This window comes from Heliconius melpomene, chromosome 18, assembly GCF_056956725.1.
Source record: "Heliconius melpomene rosina isolate 202511_hmr_F chromosome 18, ASM5695672v1, whole genome shotgun sequence".
Classification (NCBI taxonomy): domain Eukaryota; kingdom Metazoa; phylum Arthropoda; class Insecta; order Lepidoptera; family Nymphalidae; genus Heliconius; species Heliconius melpomene.
The window spans coordinates 15007149-15029135 of record NC_140406.1 but is presented as its reverse complement, the minus strand read 5'-3'; the positions used below and the strand labels follow the sequence as shown (position 1 = coordinate 15029135).

The following is a 21987-nucleotide window of genomic DNA, read 5'->3' as shown; positions in this document are numbered from 1 at the left end:
TGCTAATAAAATATGATTGTAACCATACAAGAGGCAGACAAAAAAAATATTATGAAATACTATTTTTAATTATTTTGTAATTTAAATTTGTAATTAAATCATTTACTAAATGTTAAACTATTTTAACTATTATTTAAATATTTTAACGCAATAAGCTTTCGGTCACACTCAGGGTCAACCCAACCCTGCGAATGCCCACGAGGTGTCAAATAGAGACATGTGGCACCCCTCGTGAGAACCGGTTGTGCCGGAATGCAAATGCGGCCTTTGTAGTGTGGACGATTCTTCACGTTTAATTGTTGTTTTTTTATTACGGAAGTTAGCTAACTAGTGGACGCTTGGATTTATCGACTGTCGATAGTTAATTATTTTTATATAACATTTTTACAATTTTGAATAGCTGGGCTTGAAACCGACCCGGCAATTATTTTTGCCAAAATTGCATGTCTTGTACAAAATATTTTTTTATGCTAAACAAATGTTAACAATAAGAAAACAGAAGAAAGAGAACAAATTATATTTATTTTATTGTAAAATTTTATTTTGTATTATAATAAAAAAAATTAGAAAATAAAAAATAAAAGCGTAATTTATTAATTTTAACATTAAAAACTCATAAACAGCTGTATTCAAAGAAACTTTCTAATATAACCATGCTTAATTTACTATAAAATAATAAATTAAAATAAAAACTAAAATCCGTTACATTCCCCTCGACACACGAACATCCCTAGAAACTGCCAGAACCGGTCAGGTCAGTTTCGCAATCACAATAGATGCAATGGTTACTTAAATAGGTCCAAATATTATAATGTGATTCATTATTATTACATATCGGCTAACCCTTTCGCAAAGGTGCTTCTATTGTCCAGTCCAGCCCTTACTATCTTTTGTATGGACCCCTACAAGATAACCGGTAAGACAACTTTTGACCCCATGCAGTAGTGTACGGTTAAGTCAGTTGTGTTTTGACCATGTCGTGGTGTTCTTGTGCTTTGAAATCAGTTTAAATTTAAATTTTAAAATGTTATAATTTACTCAGGTAAGCAATTTACAGTATATTTATAAAAAAAATCATATTTCATGTATCTCTATATAAGAAACAAGCAGTTGGACAGTCCTAACTATAACTATAAGCACGATGGTTGTAGGTTCGATTCTTATACGAGGGACGATCATAATTATAACATTTTTATTTCAATCCATTAAAAAAGTTCGGTGGAGCCCATCTAAAAATAATTGCAAGTTGGAAAAAAAATATTCTATTGATATCGCAATGTAAAGAGGTTTAGTTATTTATTTTCAATTACTATATATCAAACAAAATGTATCTCTTTAAATAAAAATCAGAAAAGCTCAATAATTTATATCAGTATAAACCTTGCGCTACCGACCAAAAAATACAATACACTTTTTATGAAAGGCGCCCCCGCCATCGATATCTTAGGGGTGGCTCGTCATTGGCCCGCATTTTTGTTCTTAACGCTTTTTCGTGGGCGTCTCGGGGGAGGGTGGGGGGTCGACCCCCCCTGGCTTTCTTAAAAATGGCCCCTAACCAAATATCCAGTTCAGTTTGAAGGAAAATTTTCACATTTATTAAAGACTTTTCTTTTGTTTTATTTTGGCTTTCAACTCGCTATCGTTTTGGTTGATACAAAAAGGATTTTAGATTACGTGAAATTTAAATTGAATTAATTATTTATTAAAAATTATTCATTCAATTTAAATTGAAGTTGTTAGATCTACGACTATATATTATATTTTTTAATCTACGACTGAGAAACTTAGTGACAAAGCATTTCATTTAACATCACCCATCCATTTATAAAGAGTTGCAAATTTCCACGTCAACTTTATATAACGGAACAAATTACTATTTTAAATTTAAACGGTCATTTTAGATTTGAATGCGCTATAATGGCGTCGATTTGGTTACATTTTTACAGATTCTATTAAACTTGAAATTTGAAAGTCAATATTTGTTAGGTAGGCTAGGGACTGTAGGGGAGCACTAAAATCGGAATTCTCGAAATTCCTGCGAAAACGGGAACAAACGAGACTTTCCATTTTACGTCTTTAAGGTAATCTTATAATAAGCGCATGTGCTTTTAACCTAGAACTACTATAGGTAAAGAATAATACATCTTTATACTGCTACCTATACAAGTTTAATAACTGTACGAAAAGCTTTGTGTATAAAAATTTTCTTCTGTAATTATTTTTCTCAATACTCCACAGTTCCTATATCCAAATGACACTGGCATATTATAAGAAAAGATCGTTGTTAATATAATAAATATATTATTTTAAATTTTAACTATAAATAGATATAAATAAACAAATAAATACTTCTCTTATTCTCTTACATCTACTTCCGTAACAGAAAAAAAAATCAAAATTTAAACAAAACTCCATACTTCAGAAAAAGGGCGAAACGAAAATTTACCTACTGTATATATATACCTACAGTTAGATTAAATAATCCAATAAGATACTGATTTAAAGTATACAAGTCGTTTTTATACAAAATGAGCGTCGGATCCGAACGGAAGGGGGATCTATCAAAAGTTTGTAACGACACAAATATAATTATGAGGAAAATCTCAGAAGGGCGACGAGAAAAACTTGCGATGCCCGAGATTGATTTTATTTGTGAGACGACACGATTTTTTAATTAAACGTTATATATAATGAGAAGCCAGTCGTGGCGAGTCTGGAAAAGCGGATGTCTGAATGCGACAGGTTATGGGGTTCGATTTTTACTCGAATAAATTATATTTAAGTTATATTTATATCTCCGCTACAGTCGGTTTCACCGCATAGCATTCAATGTCCTAGAAATAACACTAAGGCAGATACCAAACAACAAAAAGAACTAAACGTTAATTAGGTAAGCAAGTTCAAATATAACAAGACCATCGTATTATAGTAGGATAGAACTCAATTGTATACGCGATGGATATAGGTTCGATTTCCTGTCGGAATAATATTTAAATCATCTTTATAACTTCACAACAATCATCGCCTGATGAGGTGTTGTAAAGCTTTAGACATATCTCGCTTTGCTTGTAGGTAGAATAATAATCTAGTCTTAGTTAACACTAACACTACATTTGCTCTACCTACCGGCGAAGCGAGAGATGCCCAAAGAAAAAAATAAAGTAATAAATCGATAAATTTCTATGAAAGATAGGTATTTACAGCGTTATGAAAAGATTCAGTGGAAAAGGGCGCCTTGTTTGGAATCTCGCTTTAAGCGTTTATTGAAAAGTTTCGTTACACCGTCAAGTTTACGTGGGCTTTATTCATAATAAAAATTGTATTTTCTTATTATTATTTTTTGTAGTAAATATTATTTTGAAATTCTATTAGATATTATAAATTAAAAATATTTTAAATTTTGCTTAGTTATGTTATAATAGCTTATTTTTATATTGGAACTTATTATAAAATAAGTGGGAAATGAAAAATCTTGTAAGTACAAATTTGCAAGCCTAAATAATATGAATTATCAATCATTTTATGAAAAATTATTATAAACAGCCAGATAATTTTGTCATGAGACTTTTAAAAAGAAATAGGGAACCTAGTGTTGAGTGGCGAAATCCACCAGAACGACGAACATGAAAATATTAAACAAATTATTCCCTCAAATAGAAATCAAACTCACGACCGTCGCCCATACAATCACCGCGCCGCTGCGCCACGACAGTCTCAGATAAAATCAAAATTGACTTCCATAGGTTCCTATAAAGCATTGTGTATATTTTTCATGGTGACACGTTGTTCGCCGCTAAAAGTTTCTCAGCCAATTTACTGTTTAAGTGTGCCCATTTGTCTCAAAACACCGAACTTACGACAATTTTTTACAGATTATGTTAAAAATAAATAGATATATATTTATAGAATTAATTTATTTCTTAATATGATATACAAATGGTTGTAAAATACAAAATTTGTACTTTCTTTTTATTATACAAAGTAATAACAAAAAAAAACCAAATTTCCAACTTGGGTCCACAAAAACTCCTCATTAACTCATTCCAAATTTCAAATTAGAAAAAGTAAAGTCGGCCATTTTGTGTTCTGATTAGAAACGCGCAAATTTGATAGCTACAAGCGAAGTAAAAATATTTTAAAAGGGAAGGAGGGCCTCGCCCTCGGCCTTAGGTTTCTCGACGCCCATCCCAACTTTTTCTAAGGGAGATTATTATAATTATTTTTATTTTTTGTTTGTTTTAAAGTATTTCAAAATATATTTTTTCTACATATCTATCTTTACCTGATATCTCATAATAAATTAAAATATCATAACATGACAACAAAAATTTTTCACGCTGTATCCCGCATATAGGCAGAGGCAATGTACTGTTAAGGATAGGATAGGATTAGGATCTGTTGACCTTTTGATATTGATATTGCGGTTGATATTGCGTGTTGAGTGGCGGAACTTAACCCCACGTTTTGTCGTATTCCCCGAAAAAAATAATCCCCCGAGTGAGAATAGAACCCACAATGATCGCGTTTTCAATATATTTATAAAATGCGAAGAGGACCCTCCTTGCCCTCGGCCTTAGGTTTTTTGACGCCCATCTCAGCTTTTTTCCAAAGGGGGAGTTTTGCAATTTAAATTTTATCTCTTCGTAATGACTCTCTGTATTTTACTGGATTCAAATTTCGCAAGAAAATAAAATATGTTTAGCTAATCTTTGTGATACTTTGTAAGCTGGTCACGATTGTTTTTTGTTTTGTATTTCCATTGGCCTCTCTTTGAGTGCTTTGGAGGAAATGAGTTGATATTTTGGTTTTATGCTAGAGACCTATATTATAATAGTACATTTCATAAGTATTAGAAAATATATTTTTTTGTCAATTAACATTTCCTAATTTTAAGAAAAAAATGATTAAGTTATTTAAATTATTAAAAGTCTGGTTATAACTTATTAGTGAGGTTAATAGATGTAATTCAAGTAAGTGATTCTTATTAGAAAACGGAACTATTCTGTGTGCCCTACATATGTATATGTATAAGTAAATACATCCAGACTCAAATCTACATACAAAATGACTGACTGACTGTATGACTGAAATATTAAAAAAGCTTTTTAAAGATTTGAAATTTCTAAAATTAGATAAGATAAGATATCTTCGAGTTTTATTTATTAACATTATCACAGTTTTTGCATCATACCATCAAATCAAACCTGCACTACTATTATATATCTTTAAAACGAATTCCTTTACACTACTTCATCACAGTTGTAAATACCAGTTATATAAAGGCTTTGTAGGCCTAAAATATGAAACATCTTACTTTAAAAAGGAAAAACAAATGCAAATCGATAAAATAAAAGATAGCAGTTGATTCATTAGAGTCGATTCAAAGCAAGGGGTCACGGTGGAGGTACCTATAATTTTCTTTGCGTTTCTTCAGCGGACGCACCCTCCTTAAAATCCAGATAACAAAGTCAATTGTTGAAATGGGAACAGATTAAAAAATAAATGACATTTAAGCTAAGTTATTAAAAATGAATTATGGTGATTAAAAAATAAACAATATTTTAAGATATTACTTTATCAGAAAACATATTTCGTGTCATTCGTATAATTTCATACGAAAGGATCATGTAATGTAAATTATTTACTTAAATTGGCTACCATTTTTAACACTGTCCTATTAAAAACAAACTTTTACCAAAAAAAAAATACACCCATTTATACAGAAACGTCATGACAGAGTGGAAATTAAAAAGTTAAACGCTCAACCAAAATGGCGGCGTGAATAGTTGGCAGTTTGAGAGGGAAAGTGATCGAAACTTTTTAATTTGCGAACGTCCATGTTCGAAAGTCGAATTTTTCACCGTCAACTTTGAACGTTCGGTGCGCGGAATAGTTTAATAGTCTATATTTCAAGTTTGAACACTCAAAGTGCTGTGGAAACTAAAAGTAGGTTACTTCAAAAAAGATTTCAACACTATATGATGATTTTGGTAATTTATAGGGTATTTTATATTATATATGTTGATACTTAGTCGAAAAGAAAAACAAAAGAGCAGTGCGTGGGGAACTTAGTGTCTTGACACTATGTTTTACCAGCTATGTTCTACTAACCAGGATATATATGGGATACAACATGAAGCTATAGATATTAATATCGCTATAACTTGTTTTAATAACAATCCCAGGTACAAAAAGATAGATTATCTTTGCTCTATTATTCTAAACTTTTAAACAATTTCGTTAGAAACAAAATAAAGTTCTAACAGTAATGTAATTGTCGTCACACAAGCTACGTACGCGTCATCCGGCGGTACATCCTGTGAGGCCGGAAGTAGACATTACGTGGCTTCCGTAAAGCGGAACTTTCGAAATAATATGATTTTTATAACACTTTTTCAGAATTTTGCAAAGACATTTTTACCTTTGTTGTTAGAGACCTAACATATAGCATTTTATTTTTTTATACTTATTAATTTAATGTATTTATATAATACTAGCGACCCTCTTGCGGCTTCGCCCGCTTTAACTACTGGATTATTCATGTAATGTATGTTTGCAAAGCACTTAAGATAATGTGAAAATTAATTAAACCCTAATGCAACCCGCATTTTTGTAGTTTCAATAAGGATTTTCCAATTGTTTTACACAGCAAGAATTTTTTAGTAGTAATTTTAAATCTGTGCTACTAATCTTTTCAAGTACTTATTAAAATATATTTAAATGACTATTTTTAGATAGTTAAATGACTATTTTTAAACGGAAGAAATTATAAACCTGCCTACTCATAACTACTACAAAAAATATGAATCCAAATATATTGCGCTGAAATAATACATTAAACTCCAATTATCCAATACGTGCAAACGCATCTAACACTTCGTTGCTATAGAGGCAGGCGGGTTTTTTTTCGAGCTTGTGGTTAATGCTGAAGGGGGTATTCTGTCCCTGATGAAAAGCAAGTACTACGTGGCTGCCTGTGAGGAAAATTAAATAGAATGCATCGGCCGGGAATCGAACCCGGGCCGCCCGCGTGGCAGGCGAGCATTCTACCACTGAACCACCGATGCGTGTAAGCCAGGCGGGCGCGGCGGACGCATGGCGAGTGGCGAGCCGTTTCGCAGCAAGGATTTTTTGATATTGTAACAACTTCTAAAGTACTTATTAAAATGAAAAACATATGCTGAGAGTAAGGGATAAGTGAAACTTGAGTAACATACAGCTGATGTGTCAACGGCGGGATGTGTCAACAATTAAATGCGTTTTTCTGTAAAATTATTCGCAATTTCGAAAAAATGTAAAAAGCAAATTTTATCTTCGTTTAACGTTGAAAATTAATAAAGTATTTTAAAGGATAAGGATTAATACCATTATGGAAAAATATGGCTCACAATAAAAAATATATTGAAATTGCGACCCAAGTAGTACCCAAGTAGTAACCAACTATGTCGCGTGGAAATATATTATAATTATTAGATAACTCCAAAATACGTGCAATCACTTCTAAATTTACTTTGCCAGGCGCAGAATTGAAGCATTCTCTCGGCCATCTCCGTAGTAGCTCAGAACGACATCAGAGCGTTGGTCCGACCGTGGTCCCAGGCGAAAACCTGCTTTAGAGCAGACACATGGAAGGGGAGAGGATTGGAATTGAACACTCGGTTTCTTGAGGAAGGCCTAGATTAAACGACAAAGATGACTGCTCATGAGTCGGATTTGGAGGAGGATAGAAAGTTCCTCGGAAGAAGACGTCTGACCTCGGGCGGCCGGGTATGCGGAGTGCTGCTCCTTAGGTGCAGGTGACCCGATACACCGGCGCAACGGAATACGTTGGACGCGAGGCGACCAATGTGTACCTCTAGGGTTTCTATTTTTAGGTTGCGGTGAGTGGCGCGTGGTGTTCACGTAGTATGGTGCCTGCGTCACTCGCCGGAGGGTGAGGTTCCGTACGACCTACAGAATTCCTCGTTGAGTAATACTCGCTAGGGCATTGTGATGTCATCAATGTATAGTGCGTAGAGAGCAGGTGACAAAATTCTGACTGGGACAACGGCAGCGATCGGGTCGCTGCTAGCACTCTCAACTCTCACGTAAAATGTCCTGTCACTTACAAAGCAGAGCGGCCTAGACATGCGCGACGTGCTGGGGGGTGCCCGCTCTGAGCACTTTATGAAGTAAGCCCGGGTGCCAGACGCGGTAGAATACGCGTGCTACGTCAAGGAAGACTGCTATTGCACACTCATACCCTCTCTCGGTTGATCACTGTTGCGTAGTTTACCCAGAGTGGTATACCCGCTCGCCAAACTGCTCGCTTTGTGGGTGGATGTGTGACTGAAGAAGTGAGAGGAGTAACTTCTCGAACAACTTGGCGACCGTACTAAGAAGGATTATAGATCGATATCCCTCAGCAGCATAATGAGCAGGCCTTCCTTCCATGCCCGGGGGAAAGAAGCCAGGCGGGTGCGGTGGATCCACTATTATAAGCAAAATGTTGCGGGGCACGACGGACGCGTGGTGGGCGGCGAACCGTTAATCAGCAAGGATTTTTTAGTACTGTAATTTTAAATCTGTGCTACTAATCTTTTCAAGTACTTATTATTATATATTTAAATGACTATTTTTAGATATTTAAATGACTATTTTTAAACGGAAGAAATTATAAGCAAAAACCTACCTACTAATAACTAATACAAAAAATATGAAACCAATATCGCGCTGAAATAATACATTTAACTGAAATTATTCAATATGTGAAACGCATCTAAATCTTCTTTGCTATAGAGGCAGGCGGGTTTTTTTTCGAGCTTGTGGTTAATGCTGTTAAAACAGCGACACCGGTTGGGTAGGCACTACGTGGCTGCCTGTGAGAAAATTAAATAGAATGCATTGGCCGGGAATCGGACCCGAGCCGCTCGCGTGGCAAGCGAGCATTCTACCACTGAACCACCGATGACTGCTCATCACGCGCTTGTGTATAAATAAGCAAAACGTCGCGAGGCGCGTTTCGCAGCAAGGATGTTTTAGTATTTTAACAACTTCTAAAGTACTTATTAAAATGAAAAAACAGTAAAAGACAGTTCATCTACATTAAATGGCCAACGTAACTAACATACATATTTATATGCTGAGAGTAAGGGATAAGTAAAACTTGAGTCGGCACAGCTGATGAGTCAACGGCGTGATGTGTCAACAATTAAATGCGTTGTTCTCTAAAACTATTCGCAATTTCGAAATAGTGTAAAAAGCAAATTTTATCTTCGTTTAACGTAGAAAATTAATAAAGTATTTTAAAGGATAAGGATTAATACCATTATGGAAAAATATCCCTCACAATAAAAAATATATTGAAATTACTTTTAGACATAAATATGATCACTACACGTTATCCTTAAAAGATAAAAATATGCTCTCGCGGACTTTTTTGTAGATCTTATTAAGAGGAACAATACTCCAGTACATTTTTTCATGTAGTACTTACCATTAAAGCAGCGCATGCGCGAAAGTGTCTCAACGGGTAGGACTTTAGACACATTTATCGTATTTATGTTAATTTACAAAAGAATGTACAAATAATAAACTATATATAAACCTTCCCTGAAAAATACTCGACCTAATGGTGAAAACCGCATAAAAATCCGTTGGGTGGTTTAGAAGAAGAAGAGTTAGAAAGTTCAGACAGACACGAAAAGCGACTTTGTTTTATAAGATATAGGATACAATAGTATCAAAGGAACTCACTATAAAATTATTAAATTTTAGTCAATATAATATTTTGATATGAACATTATTAGAATAATTTAAGCCAAAGACAACTATTTAAACTAAAACTAATACTTAAATAGCTCAAAACTCATAATACAAAGAAAACATTAAAAACAATTATTACAAACATCCAAGGCACTAACACAGATTTTTTTAAATTAAAAAATCTTAAATTATCTACATAAACGTCAGTGTCACAATTTCACTCGTAAATTGGGCGCCGATAAAAAAGTAAAAAAGGGGTTGTGATTCACCCTCTTACAAAAACTTGCCACCCTTAGGTAAGTACATCTGTTTCCATGGCGTTGCCGGTATATAATTTAAAATTTGCTCCCGTAAATTGTACATTTCGATTCGTGAAGATATCACCCTTATTTAATTTTTTTTAAATATTTTGCATGTTTAAAAAAGTTTCTTATGTAAAAGGAAATATTTTAATTTCAATATTTTACGAGGTCATTTTGGAACTTTGGGACAACGTTTGTAATTGTGAGTTCGATTCCGGTTCGTGAAATTAAGTTATTTTAAATTCCCCGCTTTGGCAAGGCTAATGAGGAGTTTATTTCACTCAAAATGTAAACCACTTTAGTTGTCTTAACTATTACTTAATTAATTAATCAAAAGTAAAACGTAATTTATTTTATCATAATAGAAACGTGTTTAAGAAAATTGAATGAACAGTGAAAAAATAAGGGTAGGTTAGCTCTGTCTTTAAGAATTCAAAGGGTGAAGAAAATGTATACAGCTTTAAGTTATGTAAGGAAACATAACTTCTAGATACATCATAATTCAAGGCGCACAGCCTCTAGACCACAATAAATTTGTTCAGCATCGCAAATAAATATCGCTTGTAAAATTATAAATCAGACACCCACCATTAACTTGGCCCAACTCATAAAATGATTTTTTCACAAAAATTTATAAAAATATTATATTTTATAGTATTTTTATGTTAATATTTCATATAAAAATAATTTTTGAAATATCGATTTTATAATTTATGTAATCGATTGCTAATTTCAATAATAATTATTGTTATTTTACTATATTAGTGAAATAGAAAACAATTTTAAAACCTAAGTTAGGCCACTTTACAGCATTAAATTAAATTTCGCAAAGACGCCAACTGCAAAGAAAACATTAAATGCGAATTGAAACATATTTTGTGGGTTTTAAGGAAACGTAGACAGACGGCTGGAGGCGCGCCAGATAGGAACAATAGTTTTTTTCCTACTCTGGTCTGGTCTTGTACAAGTCTGGCTCCTGGGTTGGCTAGTGTCCATCTCAGACTGTATAATGACGAGATATATTTTATTATTTGTTTTTAGTGTATTTATTGCTTATTTTTTTCCAACTCAATTCTTAATTTTGAGATTTTAATTGTCAATATGCTTTTCTTAGAGAAGAGAAGTTATTTTATTATATTTTAAAATAAAGATATAAGCTAAAATCTTGAATAAAAGAAATCGATATTATAATTGAAACACAACACTCCTTGTTTCACTTTTCCCATAATTAGACCACTACAAGACAACAAGAATTATAACTTAAACAAAAGAAACTTAATATCACTAGAAAAATTAAATAATGAAGTAATAAATTTTCCAAGCTAAATATTTTTATCTTCAACAATTTGATCCGTCCATTTTTCTCTTAGAAACTTCGGCTTTTCTCATTCCGCGCTTAAATTAAAAACAATTATGAAAGGAGGAAGGCGGGCGTCTCCGAGATGAAAAATTAAGACAATTTGAGCGCCCTCCCTACAGACAGCCAGAAGGTATTATAGACTGGACACAGATAAAAAATATATTAATTACGTTATATAAACATTGTATATAATTTAATTATATTTAAGATTATTTATTGTTATTACGTACATTACATTAGTTTTTTTAATCAGAGGGAGAGATATTAGTGATCGATTTACATGCTTTTTCTATAGGCTTGTTCTATACTTTGAAGTATAAAAAGAAACTATAAGAACCAGGGATCCTTTCCTTGTTCCTTTCATTGTAATTATGAGGCGGGCAAAGCTATTCTATTTGAGACGAAAGTGGAATTAATGAGAATGCTTCTTTTGGCTTGGTCACAAGTTGGTAAATGCAACTATAATGACTTAAAGAAATAACATTATTTTGAGGTCGTTGTGGTTCAACGTCTGAGTAAAAATGGATGCCATGGTTATGGATTCGATTCTCACTCGGTGGAATGATTTAACTTCATCTCGTCGCTCTGGTATGAAGAGAAAGCACGGGGTTGACTATCCCTGCTCAATAAAATAAGTAGTAAATGAAAAATTAACATAATATACTCGTAATATGTGCTTAAATCTTTAAAGATTCTTCTTAGTAAAGGCTAAGTTTCGCTTGGCTATCAATTTGAATCTATTCATTCCTCTCCTTGGTAGCCGATGATCCTAAAAGAAAACTTTTCTTTCTTTTTTTTTGTTTAGATTCTCATATAACTCTCATATGATATGACAGGATATAGATAATTTTGTAACATTCATAACGTAATAAATAAGAGTCGAACCTTAAACCGTCGAATGCACCATATATCCACCTCACTATGCCACGACGTACTCTAAATACGTTCTTAATTATTTATATAAAGTTATTAATATAAATACTATTAAATTTGTTTTTACAAAGTTACAAAACGGGGCAAAACGGGCGACTGTGAGATGAAAAATTAAGATAATTTGTGCACCCCTATAGACAGCTCTCTTAGATAGATGTGACACTGAACAAAGTAATAATTACTTTTATAAACTTCTTAAAATACTTGAGATAGTAGAGTATTTGGAATTTATTTATATACTTTTTTAAAATTTATTATATAAGAATTTATATTTTTCTATTATTCAATTAAATAAATATATAAAGAAAATATCGACAATCTATTAAATAAATAACGCTATATAGTTGTTCATTAATTATAAGATTAAGAGGGCGGGCGACTCGGAGATGAAAAGTTAATACAATTTTATTCCCGCCGTAGCCGTTACAGCTTCTGTAGGTAACTGGACATAGATGAAACGGCAGTTAAGCAGATGTTTATGAGACTTAGTTAAATCATTACCTTAATCCAATTTCGGATAATTTTATTAAACAAATATAACGCTTTCTCTTTCAAATTGTAGAGAAGGTAGCAGAATCTAGTGATAATACACTCCGATTCTCATTTTCCTGTTAAAAGTTAAACTTAATAGTATTCATATTAAATATCTATGCTATGTTATGCTATGTTATGCTATGAGAGGATAACATAGTGATCTGTCACTAAAGAGAGAAGAAGTTTATAGTGACTAGATTTCGTTTATATACTCTACGAAATGAAATTTAACTAATAACCAATAAAAGTTTTATATGAATTTAAGATTTGTAAAATGTGATAAAATTATATGTAAGACATTTCGTTAATCTAAATATATGCCATTTCAGAATATTATATAGAATTATACATATTCAAAATGCGTCGTGTGAAATATAACAAATTAAACTAATATAAAAATTACTTAATTTTACTTAGATCGTCGCCATTTAATTCGTTTTTTCTTAAAGAAAACTTAGAAAAATGCAAATGATCTGTTACGAGCCGTAACAACCGTCAGAGGCTATCATTACCATTCCAATAACAGATGGTAACCCCACCCGTTAGGCTCTCTACACATTAAATCGCTAATTGCGATTTTTAAATTTAAAATCTAAATTAGAATATGTCGATGGGGAAAATTAAATTGTAGTTTTTTTATTTGTGATTATTTATTTTATGTTTAGGCACCAATGCAAACATTGTATGAAGTAAATGAACAAAATGTATTAAAGATGAAATTATTGTTTTAAATTTTTATGCAAAGTTTAATTTCTTTCACTGTTTGGACAAATTTGCAAATGTTTTTGATAAAAAAAGTAATAACAGCAGCAGTAATTTACTGAGGTTTATTCTTGTGAGACCAACGCAGTACCTTTGTATGAAATCTGTGGATAAGATTAATTATTTTTTCAAATAAATAAAATAACAAAAACATAAATGTTCTATAAAATAAAATATTTACTATGATAAAAAATAATATTTAATTTTTCCATCGTCCACACCGGTCCTTATACTTCAATCACCCTAGTTTTTTCACCCTTGCAAAACAGAGACGGCAATACAAACTTGTCTTAAATAGGAGCGAGACGTAAAATTGACCGTTCGTCGAATTTTAATTTTCTTACGATTTGAATTTTAATTTTTAAGGGAGATCGCCCCTCCTTTTTCATCTTACGCCCTAAGAGTCTGTTGATGTTTCATTTCTTTCTTATTTAAGTAAAACGGCCTTGCCCATAGCCGCCTTTCTTAGTCAATTATAGACAAATTTGAGGAAAGTAATTAAAGTATTATTTATATTATATATATTATGTATATATTTTAAAGTTTCATTAGTATTATATTATATTGTAAGTAATATTTTATAATAAGTAAAATAAAACAGCTTCACGCCTTTTCTCGCATAGCAAGGTACAAGAGAATCTACTGAGAATTGAGATACTTCGTTCTCCATTGACCGCCCATTTTCCGGTTCATGAGATACAGCTTGGTGACAGACGGACGGACACAGCAGAGTCTTAGTTATAGAGTCCTGTTTAACCGTTTCCGTTTTTCTCTTTGGGTGTGAAACCCTCACAATGCCCAAATTGGACAGTACCTGATGTTGCCCACTAGTTACCTATGAGTGCTATTCCTTGTCATAAGATAGGCATGGGTGGTTATTATTTTACGACACCTGAGTAAATGAAGATGAGTTTCTTCATCGAACACTGAAAGAGACGATATCACAATATATCTTAATACCCTTTTATATGCGGAGTACAACCTGATACTAAAAAACATCAACAGTATTCTATCTATTCTATGGTCGCAGTTAATTTTTAACCGACTTCAAAAAGAAGGAGGTTATTAATTCAACTGTTTTTGTTTTTGAATTTGAAAAATTTTGGATGAATAAACTTAATGCTTTGTTTAGTCTAGCTAGATCAAGCGGTCATGGCGCAGTGCAGCGTTTGATTGTAAACGCGACGGTTTACGTTCGATTCACACCAGTTACCTATAATGATTTTTTCATTTTCTCGCTCTGGTAACAAGACACGCGTGGCGTTCAGCTCCGCCACTCAACACGCTAAACCACGCCAATTTTGCGGTAATTGGAAATAAAGTATCTCAGCGCTTGGTTCCCTTTGTTTACCATGCTATATTCGGGATATTCCAGGCCAGACATAGGGAACCTAGTGTAAAGATAGTTCGTTCCCCACTTTCCGCACAATTTAAGTTGGCAATATCTGTTCAAAATAAAGTTCTTCTAAGTATTTTTGTAAATAAAAAAAAATCAACAAGTTTTTTCTTTAATTAAACGCTAAGCGTTACTTATTAAAAGAGGGTCCTCGAGACAGTAAAAATGTCTTCCCGCCCACCGCGGGGGGAAGGGGAGGGGGGAGTTCTTTGTTCTGTTATCTATACAATTATTTGAAAGTCTCACAAAAAGATAGCTTGGACGTCCGCCTTCGTTTCTTGCCTTCGCCCCTACTGTGAAATTTGTTTTATTTATTATTTTTTGTTTAAGCAATTTATATAAGGTTACAGCATCTGACTCTAAACGCTATTTCTATTTTCACTCAGAGGAATGCATTATAATCATTCCTTATTTTTACTTTACTGGCTCTGGTGATAAGACATAGTGCGTCATTGAGTTCCGCAACTCAATGATTGGATGAAAAGCGGAGAATGGAGTGTCTACTAGATTTTCACTAGATTTTCTCTACATGCTGTATATAAGAAACGTGCGGGAAAAAAGTATAAGTTGCCATGTTTGCTATGACAATCTATTATGAGATATAATTTAATATTAAATATTTAAAAAAATATACTAATAACTAAATAGATTTAAAAAACCTCTAAATAACTAAAATTTAAATTTTCAGGCCACTAGACAACGTTACAGCGCAACAAAAACGATCCGCGAAAGGAAAGGGGGGAGTCGAGGCAAAAATGACGCAAATAAAATAAATAACTGTCCAATTTAACGAGAACTACTACACCCCTCGAGCCTTTAAAGAAAATGGACCTTCCAACGGTAAGTTAGTTGAACTGCGAGGTCTAAGTAACGTGGGCGGGCGGTAAGTGTCTTCGACAGAAGAAAACTCCTGCAATGTATGTGGTTGACTGTTTAAGTAAATAATGGTGGGAAAAAGATAGGTTGACGTTTTTAAATTAAATTTTATGACTACATATACGCAACGGTTGTGAGTTTGATTCCTGGGGATTTTTTCTTTTATTTCCTTACTCTCAAAATATTAAATATTTTAGAGCAAATTATCTTTTTATGGATTTAAACATAAATATTCAATTTTAAACTATACTATTAAGGTCAAACTTTAAAAAGAGTTGCAAAATATAATACAAGGTTTATTAGTCCGGCTCATTAACTACTAGTTAGTTTACTAAGTTAACAATTTCCTTTGTATAATATATTTTTATAATTATAAAATTACTTTTATTCTTGCGAATCGATATTCATAATATTAAAGTAGGTACTTTTAATTTAGTTTGTACAATATTACGTTTATAATTAATATTATAATAAAACTACAAAAAGACATTTTAAAACTGCCTTAGAAAATAAATTAAGTGAAAAGACACTGTAACACGATAATTAATAAATAAATGACTAAAAGCGACACTAAATATATACAATATATAAAACAGTTGTGTATTGAAATCTACTTTAGGGGATATAGAAAAAATACTTATGGGAATACTGAATAAGTGACCCATTAGAATCATTAGAATATACCTTCTTGCGTGAATTATATCTAAGTAAATACAATATATCGCCACCAATACAAAACATATTTAATTTAGTAGTTTATAGAAAAAAATATTTATAGTTACCGACAAAATTAGTATTTAAAAATACAAAAAAAAAAAAACATTTTAAGAATAAATAAAAGGAATCAAAAGCTGCTATAAAGGCCAGTCACGACGCGGACGGAGCGAAGGCGCTAGCAATTTCCTATCTGACTGACAATTTCCTTGGCTCGCCCGATTTTAATATAAAACGAGAAAAAACACTGTGCCGTGCTCTCCCCGGGAGTGATATGGACATGCCGTAAATAATAATTAACTAATTATAGTACTTAAGTTTCGTCTCGTTCATACATATGGGGAACGGAGTGTATTAACCTATTTCTCTTTGCTTAAGTTGAAATCTAAGTATTTTTTAACTACAAAGTGCAGCATTGGGTTACGCAACTCAACTGAAACTTCGAAAATTGGACGGATATTGAGAACGGAGTGCTTTAACACTAGATTCTCTCCGCTGCCCTGCTAAATGCGGGTATATCAGCGTGAGGTTAAAATACATAAAAAAAAACAAATTATCACTTATCCATACAATTCCAAAGTGCCTCCAGAATGGCTTTGGCGAGAGAAAGAAAAGTGGCGCCCCCTCCCCGCCCTCTCCCCCGCCCGCGCTTTATAAGATGCTATTTTATTTCGCTCATTGTATTTTTATCGATGTTTCTGAGAGCTTTCTCGCTTTCCAACTTGATGGATATTATTTAGAGATGCAAATGAAAAACCTTTGTATTGTGTAAGTATTTTGTATAAAGGTAATATTGTCCAGGTATTTTTTCATTCTTTATTTCTGTGTATCATAATCAATATGTGTTTTTTTATTAATATTATTATGAAAGCCAGTGAAGGCCAGTCAAGGGCATGTCTGTAATCGCGACCGGTTGTGAGTTCGATTACCACACGAGGGAATGAAATATTTCATTGTTTTATTTCTTCGATTTGGTATCGAGGCAAAGTGCTAAATTTCTATAAAATTTCTATACTTATTGCAAGTAGTGTAATTTTAGTTTTAGAAATATTAGGCATATTATATGTACTAAAATAAGTTTAATTCTAAAATTCTAAATAACCATACTATTTTCCACCACCAGCACAATATTTTCATATAAAATATCTAGCTATATTTCAAAAGATCGTTAAAGGAAATGAATAAAACTCTGAAAATGAACTCCGTAAGGTAACCACGAGCACCTCACCGTAGCGTTTTATGACGCGTGACCGATTAACGTTTGTGCCAAAGTCCAATTTTAAACGTTATCTATCTTTTAAATACTAGTTTTTGAATAACTTTAGTTATGAATTATATTTGTATGTTTATATAAGAAATTTGCTTTAAAACATATTTTTTAATCAAATATAAAATTAAATTATTATATTCCATTGGGAGTACATATAGTAGGGTACACTGAGGAAAACTATGGTTAAGGCACTGTGTTCTCTACTTTCTGTCTGAATGTGAGACATTGCGCGTTGAGTGTCAGATCTCAAGATCGCGTTTTGTCTTGCCACGAAGGAAAAATGGAAATAATTTATGCCCCCAATGAAAATAAATTAATATTGTTAAATATTTATATATATTTTAAGGGTTATTCGAACTCCATTAAAAAAAAAATTTAGAAAATGTATAAAAATTAGAACACAGTGGGACCCAAATCCGCGCCTCTTGGAAACCATCCAAGCGCTTTGACCACTAATAAGCCTTGCGTTATTATCAAGCTACATCGAAATTCTTATGTAGTAAGCTTATTATGGTTAATATCAAACCCAGAACCATCACATAAAAGTATAGTCCACATATCTTTGTCATCATACTTATATATACGATAAATAAGATATCAATCAGCTATTAGAACCCCAAGCTTAAGACAATGGGATAGCCCACAGTGTTAAGTAATTATCAAACAAGTTCGCCCGCTTCTTACATTAGCATTATAAACACTGTTGTGAAACACCAATGTCAAATAATACGGTTTATGATAATCAAGTACGAATTAGATATTTTAAACAAATATTTTATTTTATTTACATATAAAAATCATTTTTTTACATTAATTGGCGCAGTGAAAGAGTCTGACTGTATGTGAGATGGCTGTAAGTTCGATTCCCATTTGGATGAATGTGAATGTGAAAGGTAACACTATGTTACCTTTGTCTACCCTGCTATACGGGAATACCTAAGTAACTTTAAAACTTCTTTGAAAATTTCATAATAAATTATTTGTACAAATTAAAGGACTATTAACTATTGAAATATAATAATAATAATAATATATTTATTAAATTAATATTTGATACATTACAATACAACTTTAATCGTTAATAACTGCAGTGGTATAAACTGTGTTGCAATATATAAACTGTGTTATATAGTAATTGTAGTGTCTACAATATGGCAAAGCCTTACAATATTGTAGACAAACATAAAATTATCAATTTAAAAGGCACATCTTAAATATACTTTTTTTCAAGTACGTACTTTACGTACTTAAAAATAAATAATTATTAAAATATAATTTTTCTTTAACTACAACCGCTTTTGTATACAATTTTCACTTAAAATTCCTTCAAATATGAATATAATGAATAGAACAATTTCCCTAATAGCTTTCTTTGGTGTATTTTTCGCTCGAGTCCAACCAAAGAGATTTGCGATTAACAAAATACAAGCCGATCTAAAACTCGATTGATTTGTATTCTCAAAGATAAGTAATTACGCAGTCGAGGCCAGATCTATAAATCTGGGGAGGCCCCCTTTAAAAAAGGGGGTTCTTCTTATATTTAAATATCGTACCCCTTCCGGGTAGGTGCCACGGTTTTTCCAGCAAAAGGGGTAAGTGACAGAAGCAGGGCACAGGGAATTGTATGGAGTGTCGTTGAATATTACAAACTTTATTTTTTTTGGGAAATTATTTGTTTTTCAACCTCATTTTCATCTTCTGAAGGTATTGCGTGTGGAGAGACGTGGTGTCGTATGCAAGTAGCGGAACTCAACGACGCGCATTGCCTCGACACCAGAGCAAAAAAATTAAATATTAAATAGGGAAATAAAATATCTTTTTGATGTTTATTATCGTTTATCTTTTTTTAATACTAAATTTAAAAACTAATTATAGCAAAATTTACTTAATAACTTTTTACTACTTTTAAATTTATTTTTATTTTTCGATATTAAATAATTTAGAAAATACTATTTTTTTCTTGGCCTCTTAACACAAAAATATTACAATAATATAATTCATATCAATTTATCACAAAATTACTTCTGCCTACAACACATAAAATACGACAATAAAAAAATTATTAAATAACATACTATCTATTCCAGATATTCCGCTGTTCTCTCAAGATGGACTTAAGAAGCAAAAAGGAAAGAGTCCGCGGGTGGCTCCCCACCCCCCATTGGAATACAGAATAATAATCGCCAAAAGAAACGACGGGGGTGGAAAAATATAAATAGCTATCTACCTCCGAGATATTAAAATTTGTACAAGAAATACCAACTCGGCCCAGCTCAATTTTGTTAAAATAAAATAATTATTCCTTCGAAATTATTTATTAGGACTTTTATGTACTTACGTTCTTTTGTATAATGTAAATGGTTATGTACTTTGATAGTAATTAATTTCTGCTTTTTGAACTCTCTAATATTCTTCACGAAGCCACTTGTCTTAGTAAAGTATGGTTAAATAATTTATCATTTAACCATAGGTTTACCTATTGATACTTTGAAAGAATATTTTAAAAGAAACTTTTAATAGGATTAATCGTATATAATATTAATTATTATATTAATTTTTCAAACCTGAGGTTATACACTTTGCAGTAGGTAATTCGTGGTCAGTATATTAAAGCTACTATAATTTATAAATGATAAGTGTACAACACTCTTACTTCAGTTGAAATATGTAAGTTTAATTAAAAAATGCGTGAATTCAAAGTTCAAATTTTTTTTTGGGTCAACTTGTTTTGCATAGAACAATTTATATATTGTACAGTATCGGAAAGTACAGTATCGGAAAGTACAGTATCACTGATATATCAATAGAAAGACTAGTGAAGGAACTCTCATCATTTTGCTATTACGTATCTACTTAAAAAATACAAGAACTTCTCCATCACACTTACATCTTATTTTTAAGTACCTACGTATTTCTTCATTAAAGTTAATTGGTACATGATAACTGCTTAGCCCGATGTGGTTTATTCTTTTTAATATTTTACGTTATGTATATCAAGGGCTTATATGCAAATCAAAGTTTAACGCAATAAAAATGATATATTAATATTATAAAATTATAAAGGCGAACCTTGTTTGTGTGCTACGTACTAACGTGCTAATCTCAGGAACTACTCGTTCAAAATCAAAAAATGTGTTGGATAGTCCATTCATCGAGATCTGTATTATATCACATATGGTGAATTGTTGACATGCAACCCACTGTAGGAACCTGTTTCTATTTCTTATAGAAGAACCTATTTCGCAAGTGATTTTTATTTTACTTTATTTGGATATATATCTACCTATTAAGGTATGTATATAGTAAATAAATTTTTTAATCCCTATACGCGACGTTGAGCTCCGCCACACCAAAAATAATGTCTTGAAAATAGGGAAGAGAATGGGGAACACGGTGTTTTAACACTAGATAGGGAACCTACCTAGTGTTTTAACTATAAATTGTTTTACAAGTTACGTTCGTACAATCTTAAACATTTAAATCCAAAGTACTTATAAGTAATTTATTTAAAAAAAGTGAATCTTTTAAATTTGTCAGTAAAAATGAGTCGCTGAGTAAAGTTTAAGCAGTGCAGTGTGAAAGTGAGTTGAGCGAGCGTAAGTGAAAATTACCAAACTTTCCACTTTCCCACTTAAATCGCGTTAACTTCTGTCTTAGTAGCGTTAGCTTAGAAATTTATTGATTTTTTTAATATATTTTAGTTCTTTTTTATATATTTCAGTCTTTTGGTTATATTTAAATTCAAAACTTTAATTATTAAAATGGACAAATTCAATATATTTTTTTATTTAAATAGTCTTTTTCAAGCACATTTCAATCATCAAATGAACATAAAGGTACGACCGGCTTGGACGGCAATTTTATTGAGAAGCAGGTTAGAAATAAAAAAAAATCCCTTTCAAACAATATATTTTTATATATATCAATAACCTATATGTATATAGTATGTTAAGTTAAGCTATTCATGTCATGCTTTATTTCATTTACATTCAAAATATGCAAAATTTAAAATTATGTAAACAAAAATAAATTTCTACCTACTTTTTAGAAGACAATACATCTAAATAATAATTTATAGTATCCAATATGAAAAAAT

The 21987-nt window shown here is 32.0% G+C and overlaps 1 long non-coding RNA gene across 1 annotated transcript; it reads left to right on the top strand.

The window, feature by feature from the left end:
• The first annotated feature begins 972 nt into the window (after nucleotides 1-972).
• On the top strand, nucleotides 973-20282 carry LOC146529684 (uncharacterized). Its single transcript, XR_014878977.1, has 3 exons — nucleotides 973-1042; nucleotides 15720-15871; nucleotides 19979-20282. It is a non-coding gene; the product is annotated as an uncharacterized LOC146529684 (long non-coding RNA).
• Nucleotides 20283-21987: the final 1705 nt, after the last annotated feature.